Source organism: Eptatretus burgeri, chromosome 4, assembly GCF_056783735.1.
Source record: "Eptatretus burgeri isolate ZD-2024b chromosome 4, Ebu_testis_v1, whole genome shotgun sequence".
Lineage (NCBI taxonomy): Eukaryota > Metazoa > Chordata > Myxini > Myxiniformes > Myxinidae > Eptatretus > Eptatretus burgeri.
Window position 1 is genome coordinate 23977233 of NC_140964.1, and position 19998 is coordinate 23997230.

General features: G+C 42.6%; 1 long non-coding RNA gene across 9 annotated transcripts in view; it reads left to right on the forward strand.

Annotated features, from left to right (window-relative positions):
* LOC147027631 (uncharacterized) overlaps positions 1 to 19998 on the forward strand; it is a 170880-nt gene that overhangs the window by 18601 nt on the left and 132281 nt on the right. For 3 of the 9 annotated variants that reach the window (XR_015057145.1, XR_015057148.1, XR_015057152.1), the window contains exons 3-4: positions 6907 to 6977; positions 17781 to 17859. This is a non-coding gene — a long non-coding RNA (uncharacterized LOC147027631). Of the gene's footprint in view, positions 1 to 6906; positions 6978 to 10779; positions 12288 to 17780; positions 17860 to 19998 lie in introns of those variants that run through there. The other 6 variants (XR_015057146.1, XR_015057150.1, XR_015057151.1 and 3 more) reach the window with 3 other exon arrangements.

Sequence of the window (19998 nt, forward strand, 5' to 3'; positions counted from 1 at the left end):
CTCTCCCCCTCTCTCCCCCCTCTCTCCCCCTCTCTCCCCCTCTCTCCCCCCCTCTCTCCCCCTCTCTCCCCTCTCTCCCCCCTCTCTCCCCCTCTCTCCCCTCTCTCCCCCTCTCTCCCCTCTCTCCCCCTCTCTCCCCTCTCTCCCCCCTCTCTCCCCCTCTCTCCCCCTCTCTCCCCCTCTCTCCCCCCTCTCTCCCCCTCTCTCTCCCTCTCTCCCCCTCTCTCCCCCTCTCTCCCCCTCTCTCCCCCTCTCTCCCCCTCTCTCCCCCCCTCTCTCCCCCCCTCTCTCCCCCTCTCTCCCCCCTCTCTCCCCCCTCTCTCCCCTCTCTCTCCCCCTCTCTCCCCCTCTCTCCCCCTCTCTCCCCCTCTCTCCCCCCTCTCTCCCCCTCTCTCCCCCCTCTCTCCCCCCCTCTCTCCCCCTCTCTCCCTCTCTCCCCTCTCTCCCCCCTCTCTCCCCCTCTCTCCCCCTCTCTCCCCCTCTCTCCCCTCTCTCCCCTCTCTCCCCCTCTCTCCCCTCTCTCCCCCCTCTCTCCCCTCTCTCCCCCTCTCTCCCCCCTCTCTCCCCCTCTCTCCCCCTCTCTCCCCTCTCTCCCCCCTCTCTCCCCCTCTCTCCCCCTCTCTCCCCCTCTCTCCCCCTCTCTCCCCCTCTCTCCCCTCTCTCCCCCTCTCTCCCCCTCTCTCCCCTCTCTCCCCCTCTCTCTCCCCCTCTCCCCCTCTCTCCCCCCCCTCTCTCCCTCTCTCCCCCTCTCTCCCCCCCTCTCTCCCCCTCTCCCCCCTCTCTCCCCCCTCTCCCTCCACTCTCTATTATTATATTCTCATCAGCCAAGCGATGGGTTGTTTTTGCTAGTTATAAATATATTGTCCCAAATATGCAATGAAAGATGTAATAATCATCCCAAAATGCTCTATTTAGTTTGACATTCTGTGCCCACATGACTATAACAACACTCTAAAGAATAGCCATAATAGAGTTTTACTTTATTTCTCCAAAGTGGTTCAACCATTCTTGAACCCAGAGAATGGCAATTAAGCCAAGAGATTGTTTAGGCAGTCCAAGCGAATGATGAGCTTCGGAAGTAGTGTTGATAACAATGGAACAGTGTGGAGAGGCAATGCCATCCAAGAATAAGAAGTTATCGGACCTTGCCTTTTTGGGGCCAGAGCAATGACGACAAGCATTATGATCGCCACCCTGTATCTGATAATAGTCCTAGCATCCCTTCAAATGATAGCAAGACAAATTCATCGGTCAACTTCAATGCCAGCCCATACCATCCTGTGTTACACTTACTAAGTTAAGAAAAATCACTACCCACCTCGTCTCCAGATTCTTACATGTCCATCAGTGAAATTGAGGCACAATCTGAACTTGACGATGAAAAGGTATGGCTCCCACAGTTCACACACCAGTTGTGGTGTTGTGTCACTGTTGGTGGTACTGTATTCGGGAGTGTAGGGAAGTGACCTTCTGAACCTCAAACCACTGGAATGAAACCTGTTCTGTACTGTCTGGATCAAAACTTGATGGTTGATTGCGCTTTGCAGGTCATTCTGGAGAGATTGTGCTTTTGAAAAGTGGTTCCTTATGGTAAGCGTGACAAAATATCAACCTTCATGAGGTTGTAACTCTTGGGCAACCTGAATGAGGTTTCTCTCTGACTATACAGTCTGACTGTACCTTACAAGCACCATAGAAATGCAACTGCAAGGAACATTGTCATGTGAAGAAATGGCAATCTGAGTCATAACTCTTTGAACCATGATGATAGAATAGACCCACTTATATGGTGTGAAATGATGACACCTCACCATTCCGAAACTGACTGAGACAACTTGGGTGGCCAATTTATAGATTATTGGCATTACTCTTGTGCACAAGATTCTGTGGGAGACGTGACTTGGCAAGTGAATTTTCAAGATCTCTCAGTTCAAGTTTTACACAAAGGTTCATTGGAGAACTGAGGAACAGAGTGATGATGTTGACACAGCGATGGAGCAGAGGGAGTTGGCACACAAGAGAGGATGGAGAAATTGGGTAGGAGCGAACACATCTGTGGCATAAGTGGCAAAATACAGACAGAATTAGAAGGGCACTCGGTAGAGCGCATACCTCCACTACACAATACCTGATCCACGAGAACATATCAAGCCCAATACATTTTTGAAATTTCGTACTATACATCATTTTTGGCCCCATCTCTCAATGGTGAAGAATCACTTTAAAAATTAAATAATTCTCGTATCTGGATCCGGATTCCGATCTTCACCAAAATTGAATCAAGGCTTCCTAATCACACACTCAATGTGTCCACCAAGTTTTGCCCGAATCCGTCCACAACGTTTTTGAGATATCCTGCACACAAACAGACAGACAACAGACAAACAGACAGAAAGGGGTGAAAACAACCTCCTTCCTACCTTTGGTGGCGGAGGTGACGAGATCCGAGTGGGCTGAGCAGACAATCGAACGAGGATGATATTAACATTACATGTTACGCATCACACTTTTTGCTGTTTCTTGGACTAGTGTGAGCATCTCATGATCTTTGAACATTTTGAGCACCCCTCAAACAGAGAACTTTACAGGCTTTGCAAAGCCATGAAAATGGAGGCAGGGGTGTAAAGGAAGTAGGTCTGAAGGGTTGAGTTACCCCTTCCCTCCATTAATTGCTGTAGCAGCCCCGAAAGATACTCTCATTCAAAATGTCAGTTGGAAACATTCATTATATTGTAGATAGGCAATGGGCAATGGACTGTAAGGCAACATTCATAGGGTTTGCGGGTAACCAGTAAATTTGCCCCTGGATCTACCACTGTTACGTTTGCATATACGGCATAAATGTTGACCCCAACCTTCCCACACCCATGTACATCCAGTACATCCCATATATGTTCTTCCCCTTACTCTTTACTCCCTCAAGACTCCTTTCCCTTCTTTTCTCAATCCTTTGACACTTCCCTATTCTCCTTTCTCTTTCCCATCAACACTCCTCCATTTCTTTCCCCAATCTCAGTTGTTTCAATACCCCGATACATAAATAATAAATATAGTATCCCGAACATGCAAAGAAAGATGTAATAATCATACCTAAATGCAAATTTAGTTGGACCTGCAATGCCCATTTGGTCATAATAACACTCAAAAGAATATCCATAATAGAGAGCTTTACTTTCTTTATCCCAAGAGGGTCAACCAATCCTGAAATGTTAAAAAAAACTCCACATTTCACTATTCCTTATATTGAAATTAAATTCATTCATCTGAATGAGAATGACACCAAAACTGTCATGCATTATAACAAAATGAGTTATAACGAGTGTTCTGTAACAGCCTTGTGACGTTAATCCGAAAGGTTGTCGTTTTGGATCATCTTTTGAAGATTGGATCATTCGTAACATCGAGATCAACTTTGGAACACTCCCCAGATAACCAGTCGAAAATCCAGAATCGTTTTTCTAAAAAAAATAATTTAAGAAGTCGTTTTAAGATATTTTGGAGTTTTCATGAGATAATTATCTTAGTTTGTTCCTAAAAAGGATGGGGAGGCGATTGTAATTGGCCTGTGTCAGTATGCCTGTCTGAGTCCATATGCAGATCTACTTTAAAGAGTGCCCCAGGCGGCCTACTTGAAATTCGCATCCCTGGTGTGTGGAAGAGGTTGCCAAAACAAATACCCCAGCAAGCCTCTGCATTATGAAATGTTCTGTCTCGTTACCTCTGCCACCAAAGGTGGACGGAGGTTGTGTATTCACCCGTTTGGTTGTCCTTGAGCACGATGCCTCAAAAAGTTGTGGACGGATTCGGCCGAAACATGGTGGACACGTTGGGCTTGTGACAAGGAAGAATTGATTCAATTTTGGTGAAGATCCCAATCTGAAGATTTTTAAGTCTTTGAGTGATTCTTCACCATTGAGAGATTCAGGCCAAAACGATATATAGCATGATATTTCAAAAGGTTGTGGACGGATTATGACAAAAGTTGGTTGTTGAGTTTGGTAGGTGACAAGAACAAGCCGAATAAATTTTGGTTCAGGTCCATATGCAGGTCCGGACTATCACTGGGATACAAAACAAACTCTACAGCCTGGCGGAGGTATGCGCTCTACCGGGTGCCGTTCTAGTTACCCTGTTCACACGAAGTGAAAAGCAGGGTAAGCAGCTGGTTCGTTTCCTTCCGTCCATCTATCTGTCTTATCATTTTATGATCGGCAATTTATGATCGGCGAACAACGTATTTGAATTGAATGTTATAATTTGAACACAATCCAGAACATGAATCGGAATACAAATCTGCCATTGAACTGTAGCTTACTTTGGCTCTGAATTTAGCCTGATGACACATGCGCAGAGAGGAGTGAGATAATCCAGCAAACAAAATTGAAAGTCATTCGAAACAGGAAAGTGACTGTTTTTAAGGATGTCATAAAGGACACATACAACAGGCACGAATAACTAATGTAATGTGTGAGATAGGTTGATGTAATAGACACTGCGTTAACTCTCTAGTTAACTTCTGTTTTCATATCAGACTATTTCAATGCACTCTGTCTTAGATGTGGAAACATGATCATGTTATGACTTGATTGATCACACATTGAATGGAAATGTGAAGGTGTGAGGAACAACTTTTGGTCACTGGGTTCTGAATGAAAGAAACTTCCTGGATGATTGCTCCTGAGAGTAAGCAAAAGTTTTATGGTGCAATAATTTGCTGAAGAGGAAAAGGCCATCTATCTTGTTTAAAATAATTATTTCTGGAATTTAGAATATCACATAATTATGTGTGTGCGTGCGTGCATGCATTATGATCAATAATTGGATGCTCACTTTTCATGGAGTGACATGAGGGTGCGGAAGCAGTTGTAAACCGGAAAAGGTATGAGTATAGGAAAATCGTCATTGACTACTTAATTGTATATTAATTATGAGGGTAAATTATTTCATGTTTTTCATGAGAATATTTCGTAATTATTACATTCCACAAAGACAACAATAAAATTAATGAAACGAAATAGACTCAAGATCTAACCATAAATCGAGCTTCATAAAACCTCGCTGGGATATTGCGTATGTCCGAAGCAGAGATATACAGGAAGGATGTGTGCAAGACGGATGTCGATGCAGACAAGGAGTCTGCACGCCTGGTGACAAGAAGATTAGGCCACATTCACTGCAAGACTTAAAAACAATGAGGTGTAGGTACAACATCCAAGCATGCTGACCGAGACATAATATTATCGTGTCTACTCCCGCCTATACTTTGTCCATACATCTGCCCCTCAATCCGACAAACTCAAGCCAGGCCGGACATGGCACTTTCCATGCAAGTGAGCCGAGCAAATATTCCATGATCCCTGTCTCTCTCGAGGCCACATGGAATCAATGTTCAGACACGTGATGTTTTTCAAGTTAATGCTGGAAACTCGGTGAACATAAGATTTCAAGTTGACCGATAAAAGATTTCAAAAGGAGTGTCTTCAATGTGTAATGAAATACTATTGCAGGTCTAAATATCAAAAACGCTGAAATGCTATCGACTGACTATAAAGTAAAGATTACAACGTCATATTGTATTTCGTTGTTTGAGCAAATATTGGGTTGAGTTATCTCGTTTGACAGCTTGAGGAACCCAGGTAGGGTTTGAAACAGCAAAGGGCTTACCTTGTATAGCTTTTCTTGGCTGCTTTATGTAACTTTCTTTGGCTAGAATAGCATGGGGCGTTAACGATAAATATCCTAGACACCTGGGGATAATTGATTGGGTGAGAGCTGATTGTTTTTTCCTCCAATTATGGGCGAGAGCCGTGATTGGGTCTTAATATTTATATGATGACTGCTACTGGCATTGCACGTGCTGCATGCTTGGGAGCCTCGGTGATGCACTTTTCTGTCTACGCTGTCGCTGACGACTCACCAATAAGTGATGAAACCATTCCGGTGACTGAGATGGAATGTGAAGCATTGTGATTCTCATGCATGTGCTACTTGTGAATGTCAGCAGCGGTAGAGAAACGAGTAGACAACCTGGTCGGGTCACCACTCCGACTCAAGAAGTCAGGGCAGGAATTTTGAATTTGTCCATGGTGCCGGCGATAGCTCACCTACTCTTCGCGAAGGACACCGTGGGATCGTTAACATCCACCAAGTAATGTCAGCAAACGGGTCGCCCAGTTTAACGTCCATCCGGGGGATGGCACACACATTGATGAATCACCCATTACCTGTGAAACACCCGGATGACAGTTTATAGGTGGGTCGAAATACGAACCCAGGCTTGACAGACAGCTGAGAGGTGAGGGTACGTACCTCTCGGCCATCATGCCAGCCATTGAGTCTTTTATAAAGTCAAAATATGACAAAGTTCAGACTTCATCCCATCTTGCCTGCCCCATAGCACCTTAGGAAAAGTTCGCTTTTTAACCAGCAGAGTGAGGCAATGAGCGACTGCGGAAACTCGTACAAGCATGCATGCCATGCGTTAATCCCCATTTCAACGCGCATATTTGTTGAAATGCGGATAACTCAACTTAATTGCCTCCTTTTGGAACAATCACTTTTGCCAAAAGTAAACAATTTAGTGCGTGTTTTAAAACAAAAGTACCTGTTGCAAAGGTCGGAAACTTAAGAAAGTTTTACACGGGTTTTGTGCTGACGTCATGCCTTGATTTAAATTTTTTTTAACGTCGGAGTATAGGTTTGTTTATACAGCTTGCAACCTAATAGTAACACTGACTGCTATTTTATTTTACTGCATTCCAGATTCATTGTATGTCGGAGGGTTACTCGAAAAGGAACTCATGATGCTGTCTTCTCCTCCTTTTGCACATCTATATTAATTATAGTGAAAATGCATTGGAAGGTGGTTTTTATTTTGTGCTCTACTTACTCTATTTTATTGCCAAGGTGGAACATTGTGTCCTGACGAAGCTTCGAGAATACAAGGGTCGTTGTTGAAAATTCACGTAAGACGATTGGTCAGTGCGGTTATGGCCCAAACTTACAAGTGTGCAAAAATACAATAAGGATGATTGTCAAATTCATTCATGGCTGTCTTCATGCTTGGCTGGCCCACTTCCTCCATGTGCGAAACATCTTTGGGCTTCCACCTGTGGTGGTTGTGGTGTGTCGCAATGCACTGTCTTTGCCGAATTCTCGTGTTTGTGTTCATTCATGACCTCTCTGTTTCTTTTTGAAGGATCTCTTTACCTTTTTGCAGCTGATGTAACATTTTGTGAAATATTTCTGAACATAGGGTCCGCTGTAACCTGTCATCCTTTTGTTTCACAAGCAGAGTAAAACATCAATGTATGTGCCATCCATCAGAAAGGTCACAAACCGGGTGTCCCATGTGCGAACATTAGGTGGTGGATGTTGATGATTCCACGGTGTCTTTCGCGAAGAGGAGGCAAGTTGTCTCTGGCACCCTGGTCCCTTTCCAAATTCCGACTCAAATGTGGAGGGACATGGAGGGACCTTCCTTCAGCATCACAACCACTCCTCAGTAAATGATACAACTAGCAGACTGAATTCAGAATTGAATCCCAATCCAATATGCGTTCGCTAACAACATGTCAATCATTTTCTCAATCCCAGTGGCAGAATTATAGCAGCTGTATCCCTCACAGCAGACCTTGGAAAGATCAAAAACTAGTCCAACACCTGGAACTTTTTTTTAAAATCCATTTGAATCCCATGGGTTTGTAGATTTTCTCAGCAAGGACCATCTTGCAAATGTGCATATATACTTCAGTAAGCAACATCAAGAGGTTCATTCCCTTGAGCTCTTGGGTCTCATCATCAGCCATGACCTCTGCTGGGTGGACCACACATACAAGCTGGCCACAAAAGCCAGGCACAAGCTGAGCACTTTATGCTGAGCAAAGTTCTTCTTTGGTTCAGCAGAATGTCTTGCTATTTATAAAAGTATGAGTTGAACCTGCAGAAATACCACGAATAATAATCTCATTTATAATTTAATGAATAATTTAATTTAATTTAACGAAAAAAATACCACAAATAATAAAAAATAATCCATAGGTAATTAAACATAATCTAAATCTCATTTATAATTTAATCTACATCGAAGTAAACATAATCTATATCTTATTTCAAATTTACTCTTTATCAAATTAAATGTAATCTACATAATAATATCACCATTTCATTCACACCATACATGTCCATAGAGCTGCCAAGGCAGTTTCATTGCGAAGGAGTACAGTCCTGGATTGGTCACCATTCCGACACAGGTTACCCCAATGCTTTTGTTACCCCTGGCACTCATTTTTCCGACCTCAGAAAGATGACAGGCTGAGTCAAACCCACCTCATGTTTATTCAATGGTAAACAGGGGTCAAACTCAAGACCCTGAGGTCTCAAGCCATCCACCTCAACCACAAAGCGTAATCCAAATATTATTGGTTCACGGGTGCCAGCAGTGACCACTATTTTCGTTGTGTCTGTCTGTCTGTTGGGTAGTCGCAAGACTACCCTTAGTCTCAGGTTTTCCGTCTGTCTGTATGTCCGTCTGTTTGTATGTAATGGACAGCTCTGGAGGCCAGAGGAGTCAACCGATTTTGATGAAACTTGACTGGTAGGTTCATACCAGGATATAGTTGTAGGCTTTTGAGCACCGTTGCTATGGACACCACCGTTGCCTAGCAACGGGACTTTGAAATTTTTGAAAAAATCGGAAAAATATTTTTATATTTTTTTTTTTCGAAAATAAAAAAATCGGCTTCTGTGCTTTTATGCGCACTACAATAAACCTCTTTGTCAAAAATTTTCAGCTCGATCCTTCAAAAACTGTATGACAAGTATGCAGTTATATAGCGACCACCCATGTCGCCTAGCGGCTTGTCTGTCTGTTTGTGACTCTCTCCAGAGCATAGCTCCGTGACGTTTGATGCGATCTTGATGAAACTTGGACACAAGCTGGATATCATGGTCTAGTTGTGTCTTTTTGTATGAGGGGCATCCCACGCCCCTTGTGGGTGGAGCCACGCCCACTTGAACTTTTTATTTATTTTTATTCATTTTTATTTTTTTTCTCTTTTTAATTTTTTTTCTCGCAATTTCATTTCCCAGAAGCTGTGCGTAATGTCCATAAATAAAACATATAAAAAAAAATCCGATTTGATTTGGTCAATTTAGACGGAAGAGAGGTTTTTACGGTAGGGCTTTCTCAAAAACTTCCACTAACTCAATTGTGCCTGTCGTGGCATTGTTCAATAATGCCCGCGAACCATCGTCACCTCCCGGCTTGTTTAATTTATAATCTAATAAAACATAATCTAAATCTAATATATAATTTACTTATATCTCATAAAACATAATCGATATCTCATTTCTAATTTAATCTATATTGAATGAAACATCTAAATCTTGTTTATAATTTAATCTATAATCGAATTAAATGTAATCTAAATCTAATTTATAATTTACCTTTATCTTATAAAACATAATCTATATCTTCTTTCTAATTCAATCTATATCTAATTACATGTAATCTACAGTATATTGTCGTGTCCATGCTGGTTATGACCAACCTGGACGGATTGGAGGCGAACAGCTGAGTTTCCTGGAGATTACAGCACCCATGGGATGGAGGGCGGCAAGGGCGTGTACGAGGCTAGTACAAGGGTGAACCCACGACGAAAAGACAGACACAAACAACTTTAATAAATAGGGGTTTAATGAACAAATATAAATTGTTTTTAATGGAAATAAATCAAAGTATGAGATAATGTGCCGTGAGGAAAACTCGAGCTAATTTTGAGACACCTCCGCACAAATACAGAAACAGACAAGGGGAAAGATAAAATAAAATAAAATAAAATTCCTTCCTTTATTCTGTTACTTAGCTGGGTGTCCAAAGATGACCTTTTATGAGCTTTGAGGTCGAATCACGTCGTCCTGCGTGGGAAATCGCACCCAAAAATGGCACCAGGTTGCTCTATCCACGGGAAACGTACGTGGTAATACATGCCGGTGGTTCTCCTTTGTTAAGGGACTACAAACTTTCGTACAGTTTATTCTTAGAAACGAATACGCTGACCCCGCTCCTCTCTTAACACAAGTCTGCTCGTCACAATGGCCTGCCTTCCTCAATGAATACCAACGGAATAATGCCAAGTTATTGCTGGAATGCGCTCCTCCTTTTCTGTCTCTCTCATAAACGTACACGCTTCATGACCCAGCAACTGTCAATGGCTAGCATCTCTTTCCAGCACGAGAACAAATTCACATCAGCATTAACAACGAGAATCGTGCTGCTATATTTTGTTGTCACGTCGAGGAGAAGCCAGAGAGGTCCTATGTGTTCTGACCACCATCTCCTCACTCTCGCACTTTCTCCTCCCCAATCATGCCCCCCCTCTCACATCACACTGACCAATCATAAGCATCAGGGTGTGGCCTGCCGGTTGTTGTTGTTGAAGCATTGTTCTTTTATTTCCGGTTTTGTAAATGCAAAAATGTAGGAAAACGTCATAGGGGGCAATCACATACCAGGAAAAAATTAGCCTTAAACCCAACCTGATTAAAACAGCACCCCCCCCCTCCCCCGGTGTACGTAGCGACCTTAAGCTAACAGTTTCCCCCAACTTAAATTACATTGAGATGCCTCCTGCTCGTCCACAAACCATGCTACTCCATACAATCCGACCATTACTATGAAGTTCCTCCATCGACCCCATAAACATAATATATTATTTCTAATCTAAATATCTTCTTTCTCATTTCATTTATATCGAATGAAATGTAATCTTCATCGTGTGTGTGTGTGTGTGTGTGTGTGTGTGTGTGTGTGTGTGTGTGTGTGTGTGTGTGTGTGTGTGTGTGTGTGTGTGTGTGTGTGTGTGTGTGTGTGTGTGTGTGTGTGTGTGTGTGTGTATATATGTGTGTGCATATATATTGTTGCGGTTCTGGGAACCGCATCCCTCCAAGGCAATAGCATCCAACAGACAGTGGTTCCCATACAGTTATTCCATTAATATACGTTCAGATAGTCCCTTCCTTCTTGTCTAATGAGACAAACGGGACAGTGCGTTGTGTGAATCTCATAGGTAGGTCTGATTAAAGCTCTAAACTTCATTCCTACTATGCTTTTTTCTCGATTCCTTTGGTAAATCCAAGCAATGGGTCCTCGCGGAGGCCAGCGGGAACTGCCCTTGGACACCCACCTGTAGAAAAACGCGGCCACACCCTTCAGGAAAGAATGCATCCTCACAGAAGACTAAGGGCAGCAGTAGAAGCCAACAATACTGCCAGCTCGGCATGGAGAACGTGCAGTGCAATGATAACCCCCCACCCACTGTTCAGGTGACTAGAAGCATGACCAACACGACCGTGCCACTGCAGGAATGCCGTTCCGAGACCAGAAGCAGAACCAACATAACCACGCCGCTGCACCGCGCGCACCAGGACCTTTGATAAATGAGCGCATACTCAATGGCGGCGGACCCATGTGCAGCCCCGGGGTAATTTATTATCGCACACAGAGTAGGGCACGGATGGCACACATCATGTTGGGGTGTGTGCATGAGTTTACCATAACATCTTACCGTCGGCCTTCGCTGACCACCGTGGCTGTGGGTGTCTCCTGCGGACAGAGAACTTCCTCTCGCCTCTCCGCCCGGTGAGGCTGCAGCCAGGCAGAGGCGTGCTGTATGGCTTGGGCCACATGGCTTACAGACAGGCAGCGCATTGACCGGCGTTGACCGCAGGTCACCGTGGACGGCCCGGGAGTTCGGTGCAGGGCGGTTCGTGTCGCAGTGTTCGGAGCGAGACGATTCCACAGCTTGGAGTCATCTTGCCGAATTTGGAGTGGAGCCGCTTGCGGCCATCACGGCTAGGACGTGTGCTGGCCAGGGCCCAATCAGAGTGCCCAATTTGGATGACGACACATCGCTTCGGGTCGGTACCAACGCCCGCACCACAGGATCTATAAAAGGACGGGTCGCGGGGCTGTCTGTCGTCGTCTTTCATGCTCAGCGTTCCTCGTCGGCTGGTGCCGCCTTCGTCACCGGCTCACCTGCTGGCTCCGCCTTCTTCGCCACCTCGTCGCTGACTCCACCCACCCACCTGTCTGCCAATCCGTCCACTGCTCCGGACTCCGCCTTCCTCGCCCCACTGCTCCGGACTCTGCCTTCCTCCACCAACTGGCTTCTGACTCTGCCCAAAGTCCTTCCTTCACGCCTGTCAGTCAAGCCCCATTCGCTGGATCGATGCTTAACTGCACGAAGTGCCTCGAAGTAGGAGACGATACGCCAGCTGTCAGGGAGGTATCACCCAGCAGAGCATCCCCCCCCCCCCCAATGCGTATCGGTGGCGCGGTCGGTCAATCGTGCAAGGTATTGAGAGACCGTTAGCCTCATCTCCTCTCCTCTACTTTTTCTCTTCATCAACTCCTCTTCATCGAGGTGTGTGTGTGTGTGTGTGTGTGTGTGTGTGTGTGTGTATGTGTGTGTGTGTGTGTGTGTGTGTGTGTGTGTGTGTGTGTGTGTGTGTGTGTGTGTGTGTGTGTGTGTGTGTGTGTGTGTGTGTGTGTGTGTGTGTGTGTGTGTGTGTGTGTGTGTGTGTGTGTGATTATGTCTGGCTTTCTTCTTGGGACTATGGTGCAGTGTTTGGTCTTTATTTTGATATATTTCTTACTTAAAGATCTGAACAATTTGCGTTCAAATTTCTCTTCAAAGAGTGTGATAAAGATAAACTGCATTTTACATGAATCAGAAACATTCGGCACGATTTCCTTTCATGTCCTCCAGGCATCATGTCTCTATGCTGTCTTCCTAAACCTATGCAAAACATGCAAATTTTGACTAATTAGATATAGATTAGAAGATCAATTTAGATATAGATGCACTTAGATCACAGTGAAGCATTACTGCCCTTTATGGACCAGCACATCTACATCCAACCTCTCGTTCCTGGAAGCTGTGGAGCCAAGACTCTCAATATAATTGGCATCATTCATCAAACACTGTCAGACAGGGCATAATGCTCTCTCATAACATCGACTGGTTGGAGATCTTTTGATTTTCTACCATATCTCTTCCAGTCTTTTCCTTCTGCCCTCTATGATGGTTGGCACGTTCATCAAACAACTTCCTCCTTGTTAACTTTTCAAAAGTTCAGGCATTTTAATCACCTGCATTCCTTTGTCATTCTCATTTTCTGCTCATGGAATGGCCACACTGTGTCTGTCCAATCATGTTCCTCTCTCCATTGCTTGAAGGTTTCAGCTCACCACTATCTCATGTCATTTTCTATTTCAATTCATTGATCTTTTTTTTTTCTTAACGCTCACCAACTGTCATACCCCACCATTTCTTACACGTCATGTTTGTTTGTCCGACAGTTTGTTTGTCCTTTTTGCCTTTTTGTCCGTCAAAATATCCTTATCCTGTTTCATTTTTCTCCTCCTGAGTTTCGATTTTGTATGAAAAAAAAATTGTACATGATTCGAATGTTCTGTTTTTATATTTGAGAACAAATGAAACTTTAAAAACATTATTTTACAGTGGTGTAAGAATCATTAAGGAGCTTGTGTATCTACCACGTACAGGACAAAAACATTGCGAGATATCAGTGTACTACTACATGCATTGCAAGGCCATTAAGAAACAAGGAACAAATACTTATTGTATTTGAAACTGGATTTCCTACAATCAGGAGCCAGGAATTCATAGAACATTAACAGGCCAACCCTAATGTAGATTATTGGATTAATTATTATTTATTATTGTTTGCATGTTTTGTTTATAAATATGTTAAATAAGATGAGAGTCAAGAAATTACACGTTTTCAGGTTGACTTTTGGAGAACAAGGTCATTGTGCCTTGTATCGGGCAACCCTTATGTGGGAATTCATCTTCCCAGTAAGAGGGGACAGATGCCTTGCATAAAGTCTCCGGGAAAATGAACTACAATTAAAATACAATGAAAAAACCTATTCAGTAAATTGGATGTGGATATGAAATATCCTAGCTAGAAATAGAACGGCACGCGGTAGAGCGTATACCTCCACGAGGCTGAACAGTTTACGTTTTGTATCCCACTGATAGGCCGGACCTGCACCAAAATCCAATCGGCTTGTTCTCGTCACCTACCCAAATAATTCACCTAGTTTTGTCATAATCCTTCCACAAATTTTGATATCTCCTGCTATATATCATTTTTAGCTCTGTCTCTCAAAGTGAAGAATCACTGAGAAAATTGTTTTTAAAAATTCTCGTATCATGATCCAGATCCAGATCTTCACCAAAATCGAATCACTTCATCATTGTCAGACACCCAAACCTGCCCACCAAGTTTCACCGATCCATCCACAACGGTTTGAGATATCGTGCCGCACAGTATATTGTTTTTGGCAACATCTCTCAATGGTGAAGAATTACTTTTAAAATTGTAGTATCCGGATCCGGATCTTCACCAAAATCTAATCAATTTGTTCTTGTCACACACCCAAAACCTGTCCATTAAGTTTCATCTGACTCTGTCGATAACTTTTTGAGATATCGTGCTCACAGACAGACAAACAGACCTACGGGGTGAAAATATAACCTCCATCCACCAAATAATGAGATTTGATATTGTGAATGGGATGTGAGTGATGGCTGGTGTGACTCTTATTCCAGAAGTTGCTTTTTGTATATTCCATTGCCATGATCTGTAAGATTATCAGAGCTTATAAACCCGAGAGTAATTATGTTTCCCATGAAGACGTCACGGGAGTAAGACCCTGTGAGCGTGAAAACCTTACTCTTGCAGGTGTAAGAGTTTAAGTCCTGCACATATGAGTGCAGTTACAAAGTCACTGGTGTATGTAGTAGTGACCTAGCTTGCCAGTGTAAATTATTCTGATTATATCGAGCATTGTACAAACAAGGAATCCGAGGCATCGAGTTCCAAAGTGATGATGCTGTGGAACCAGATGTTGTGAAATGGTGGTGCACAAGTCGTAAAAAAAAATGTCATACACAGGAACAGACTGCCAACGCTCCAGGCATTACAATTAAATAAAGTATAAAGGTATGTCAGCTGCACAAGATAACATTCTTACAAATGATTATTGTAAATGAGCTTGACTTGAAACAACCCTTTTAAACATTCGATTTGTTTTGGATTTGATTGCTGGAATGCTGACTTGCCTTTGACTTCTTGTATTATAGCAAATTCAACAGTTCAAATTATCTATAGTTATATTTCATGAGGTGCATTCAAATGTAAAGGTCTCCTTTTATATCAACAGACATGTAGGACTTACAAAAATGACACATTCATCAAATTCTCAACATGGTCCTCGAGGAGTGCTGTACTCTTTTGGCACCTGTCCATGCATGATTTGAAAGCTGTAGCAAAGCTTTCATTAGGGCTATGTGGAGCCCACTGATAATTTGATGATGACAGTCCAAATCTGGAGGAGAATTTAGACCACTTTTTTTTTTTTTTCTTTTTTTTTCTTCAAGTCTTTCATTTTTGGAAATAACCAAGTCACTGGGCATAAGGTACAACGAATCTGGTAGATATGCGATAAATTTAATGCACTGTTCTTTGAAGAATCATTGTACCCGTGTAGATTGAGGTGTTACGAGCATCCCAAAAGATGACCACCATCATCTTCTCTGCTGATGCCTGGACACAAAATTTATTTGGTGGAGGTGAGTGGGATTGCTTTCACTGTATCAACAACCTTTTGGTTTCTGGATTGAAGAACGGCATCCAAGCTTGGTCCATATATTCACAATGGTGTGAACAAACTATCTTCCAATCACTGTATTCCTTCCCGCAGGGTTCTGAGAAATGGATAATTTTGTGGCCTTTTGGTCATCTGTGAGCTTTTGAAGTGCTGGGTGTGCAGAAACATTTAACATTTTTAAATCGGTGTGAAACGTGAATGTGTGCAGAATGATTTGATATATCTGTGGCAACGGCAATTTATTTCACCGTTATCCTGCAATTTCTCATCACCAATTCTCCCACACGCTTAATGGGGTACAGTTTACGGCTTGTTCATGGGAGAGGCTCCATTTCACCGCTTTACCGTCCCTTTTTTTTAAACTTCTGCACCTAACCTCGAATGTTTTTCAAGTCCTTGGTTGACTCTTCCCACACTGCAAGCAGCTGGCGATGAATGTCCACAGGTGTTTGCCCACTCAGATGCAAAAATATGATAAATTGTTCATGTAAGCTGAAAACGGCCATTTTCTAGTGTACAGGTATGCACTGCACGTACAACGCTGCCAATAACACTTTATGACATAATCTGTTTCCACATATCAAATAATACAGGAAACCTACCCTTAACAATGTGTGCAACTGTCATTCAGTTCACATTCACGCATTTGGGAATCAGGAACAGGGTGACCCTCACATTTAAATGTACTTCAGTGCTTGACTTCTTCTTTTGATTGCAGTACAAGGCTGCAGAGTAGCATAATTGGCTGAGGGCACGACTGTACCGCTGATGCAATGCCCTCTGTAGGTTGGGACAGGAATTTGGATTTGGTACGGTGTCAGCGATAGCTAGCCTACTCCTCGCAAAGGACACCATGGGATCATTTATGCCCAATAACTAAAGCCAGTAAACAAGACACCAATTTTAATGTCTATCGGAGGGAGGGCACACACGTTAACAAATCACAGTGCTGTGAAACACGGGGATGAGGGTTTATAGCTAGGCCGAGATTCAAAACCAGGTTTGACAGCTTCGAGGTGAGTGTGCATACTTCTAGCTAGGCCATTCTGCCAGCCAAGCACTTGACTAAAAATCCTACATTTGACACATGTTCATAAAGTTGCCAGAATGAGTTATTCACAAAAGTCCAATAAACGCCAAGGTGTATTTTTTCATTTACAAGATGATAGGCACTATCCGTGTCTGCACGTCGCATCACTGATGGGTTTAATCAGAAGACAGCATGTTGCCCTTCACAAACATATTGCATATCTATCTGTCTCTCAAAAAGGATGTAAGATGAAGTGAAACAAGTGAAAAAAAGATTTTTCTAAGTCGCGGTAGTTGTTGTTGTTGTTGGTGGTGCTCCTTTTGTGTACTATTTTATATTTTACTATTCCTTTGTGAAATATTAATTTACATAATTTTGTGTGCTCCTACTGTGTCCATCACACTTTATTTCAACGGGTTCCTGCTGTCGTACCATTGGAACTACTAAGATGAAAACTCCAGTTACCATTTATTTTTCCGCCATTTTGGAAAGACATCTTTAGAAACAGGCATTTTTATTATTAAAAACGGACACAAATTTTTGTTCCAAGTAACTCTATTATTACCTTTCCAACCAAGTTGATCAATTACATTTCCAATGTACCATTTTAAACTGTCAATGACAGAGGAACCCTTTTGAATAAAGCATGCCACAAGCACGCACGCTATATATATATATATATATATATATATATATATATATATATATATATATATATATATATATATATATATATATATATATATATACATACATGTACATACATAAAGTATCATTAGGAAATACCTCTTCTTACTAATTAAACATACTTTTACATTAAAAACTAAAAAATACTGTTTCGTTTATATGGGGTATGTGGTGGAGGAATAGGATCTATCGTTAGTTTAAGGCGTCAGCACCAAATGTTTCACATAGTAATAGGACCTTTGGAGCACATGTATTACGTGATTATGATTGGGTAAAGGGGTCTAGTGTAGCACAGCAGAGTGGATTGGCTAGGTCTTTTTAGGCTAATTAGGATAAGATTGCCTCTTCCTGCATTCCCAGAGACTGATGGGGAGCTGGGCGAGAGGAACACGATCTGGGCATCACCCATGCTGGTTTGTGGCTTACAGCGTGCATCATGGTATGTCCCTCCTCCCGCACACCGCACAACACGGGTTGGAGTGGGGTGGCTAGATGAAGAAGTTCCACTATATGATGTTCGTGGGGGAGGGGGGTGGAGTAGGGGGGGGCAGACCATCACAGCCCCGAGTGGTGTGAGCAAGGCAGCGCAGCATTGGCCAGTGCTGCTTGAAAGCCACAACATTGATTGGGTAAGGTTAAGCGCAGTTGATTGGCTGAAGCTGTCTCCATGTATGAGCATGGCATGCCTTTGGCCATTGTCTGGCAGTTACTGATGATGACGCCTTGTGGGTCTGTCTCTTGTCAACTGAGATATACGTGACACTCAGAAGCCACTTTTGTAAACTTCGCTACCTCCATCATACGAAAGCACCCCTCAAGAAATTCTTGGACGAACTGCAAGCCTTTATTTATCTCGCCTGTATTTGTGTTCCTTGGGAGTTGGGGGATCAGGCATAACTAGAACATTCATAGAACACCTTACTCGGCACAGTCTTGAGATAAAAGAACATAGGTGGGGTTTGGGAGCAGAAATTTGATTGGTCGAGATGATGTAAAATGCCATAATAATTTGTTGACGTATTGCTGAACAGAAGGTTTTTGAAAGTGCCAAAAAGGTAATTTGTGTTCTGTGGTGTTCAAGTATATAATTAAATTGAAAAAAACCAAATAATTTAAAGGGTGTAAAACGAAGAAAAATTGGATGTTTCCCACCATTGATGCAGCATCTTTGAGACTTTTACACCACTTGATTAAACACATTACATTAGTTATTTGTGCCTGTTGTTTGTGTCCTTTATGACATCACCAAAAACAGTAAATTTCCTGTTTGGAATGAGTTTCAATTTTGTTTGACTGTGGGACAGGCAGACAAACAAAATATTATCTCACTCCTCTCGGCACTTACGCGATCAAGACAAATTCAGATCAAAGTATTTCTCAACTACCGGTTTATTTTCTGATTCATGTTCCAATTCGTGTTCAAAATATAACATTCAATTTAAATGAAGATGTTTCTCAATATTAAACTGACATTTGTGGACACACAGACAGACAAAGTGAATTAATTGCTTCACCCCGCTTTTCATTTCGCATGTGTGGGGTAATTATTCCCAAAGAGCCATGCACCTCGTGTTTCCACCATCTTTCCCGCATTAACCGATTCAGTTAATTGAAAACCACTGGAGGGAAATTAATTAATTACTGTAATCCCTTTGTTTAGCTTACAGCTGGGGCCCCGGTACTTTTTCCCAGGGTGCGCAGAAAAGTCCGGCAGCCCCAAATGGACTGCATGTGTAGGATAGCACCTGCTCCCAAGTTCCACAAAAAGGTCCTGGGGTCTCGTCTTTCGACCAGCTCAAGAACAGAGGTGCATCACACTACAGCTTTGTGCGCATCGTCCAAATTTAGCTTTAAGCCTGCTATCCATGAGATATTAATTCCTGGCATGTACAGTTCTCATCTTTAATTGTTTGCTGTTTGGGGTGGGGGCCATACATGAGAAAATACATTGGCATTTCTTCGACTATTGTGAGTATCCTGTTCCAATAATGATTTGAATGTTTCACATCTGACATGTAATATCATGTGCAATAGTTACCTTGGTTACAAGGATATACAAGGAATTTTGACACAGAAGGCAATTTTACCAAATGCTGGCGTTGAAGCCATCTCTTTGCTGACGGTAGCTGAATAACATAAGTTATATATATGTTACAATACAGAAACAGTTTATTGACGGACAGTATTTGCAATTTTTTTAATCTGTTCCAGAAACAAATAACTCCTCACAACCCGGCGTTAATGTTAATAATACACACACTTATTCGCCAAAAAACAATATTATAAAATTGTTTTATTTTCCCAGCAATCAAATGTGATGTTGTTCGTTTGTTGTTTTCAAGTTGCAAAATGCAATTCTCACGAGTCATGAATAATTAACTGCCATAAAGGCCCGACAAAGCGCTAGACATAATGTTGTAACAATGTGACGCCATCTTATTACACCACCATCTTACAAAATCTGTCATCGCAATGCTGAGCGTCTGCCATTCAGCATGTCGCCGATGGACGTCAGTCAGATACCTGGGTTGTGGTGTTCAACTGCTGTGTCAGCACTGTAACAGAGCAGGTTGAGTGT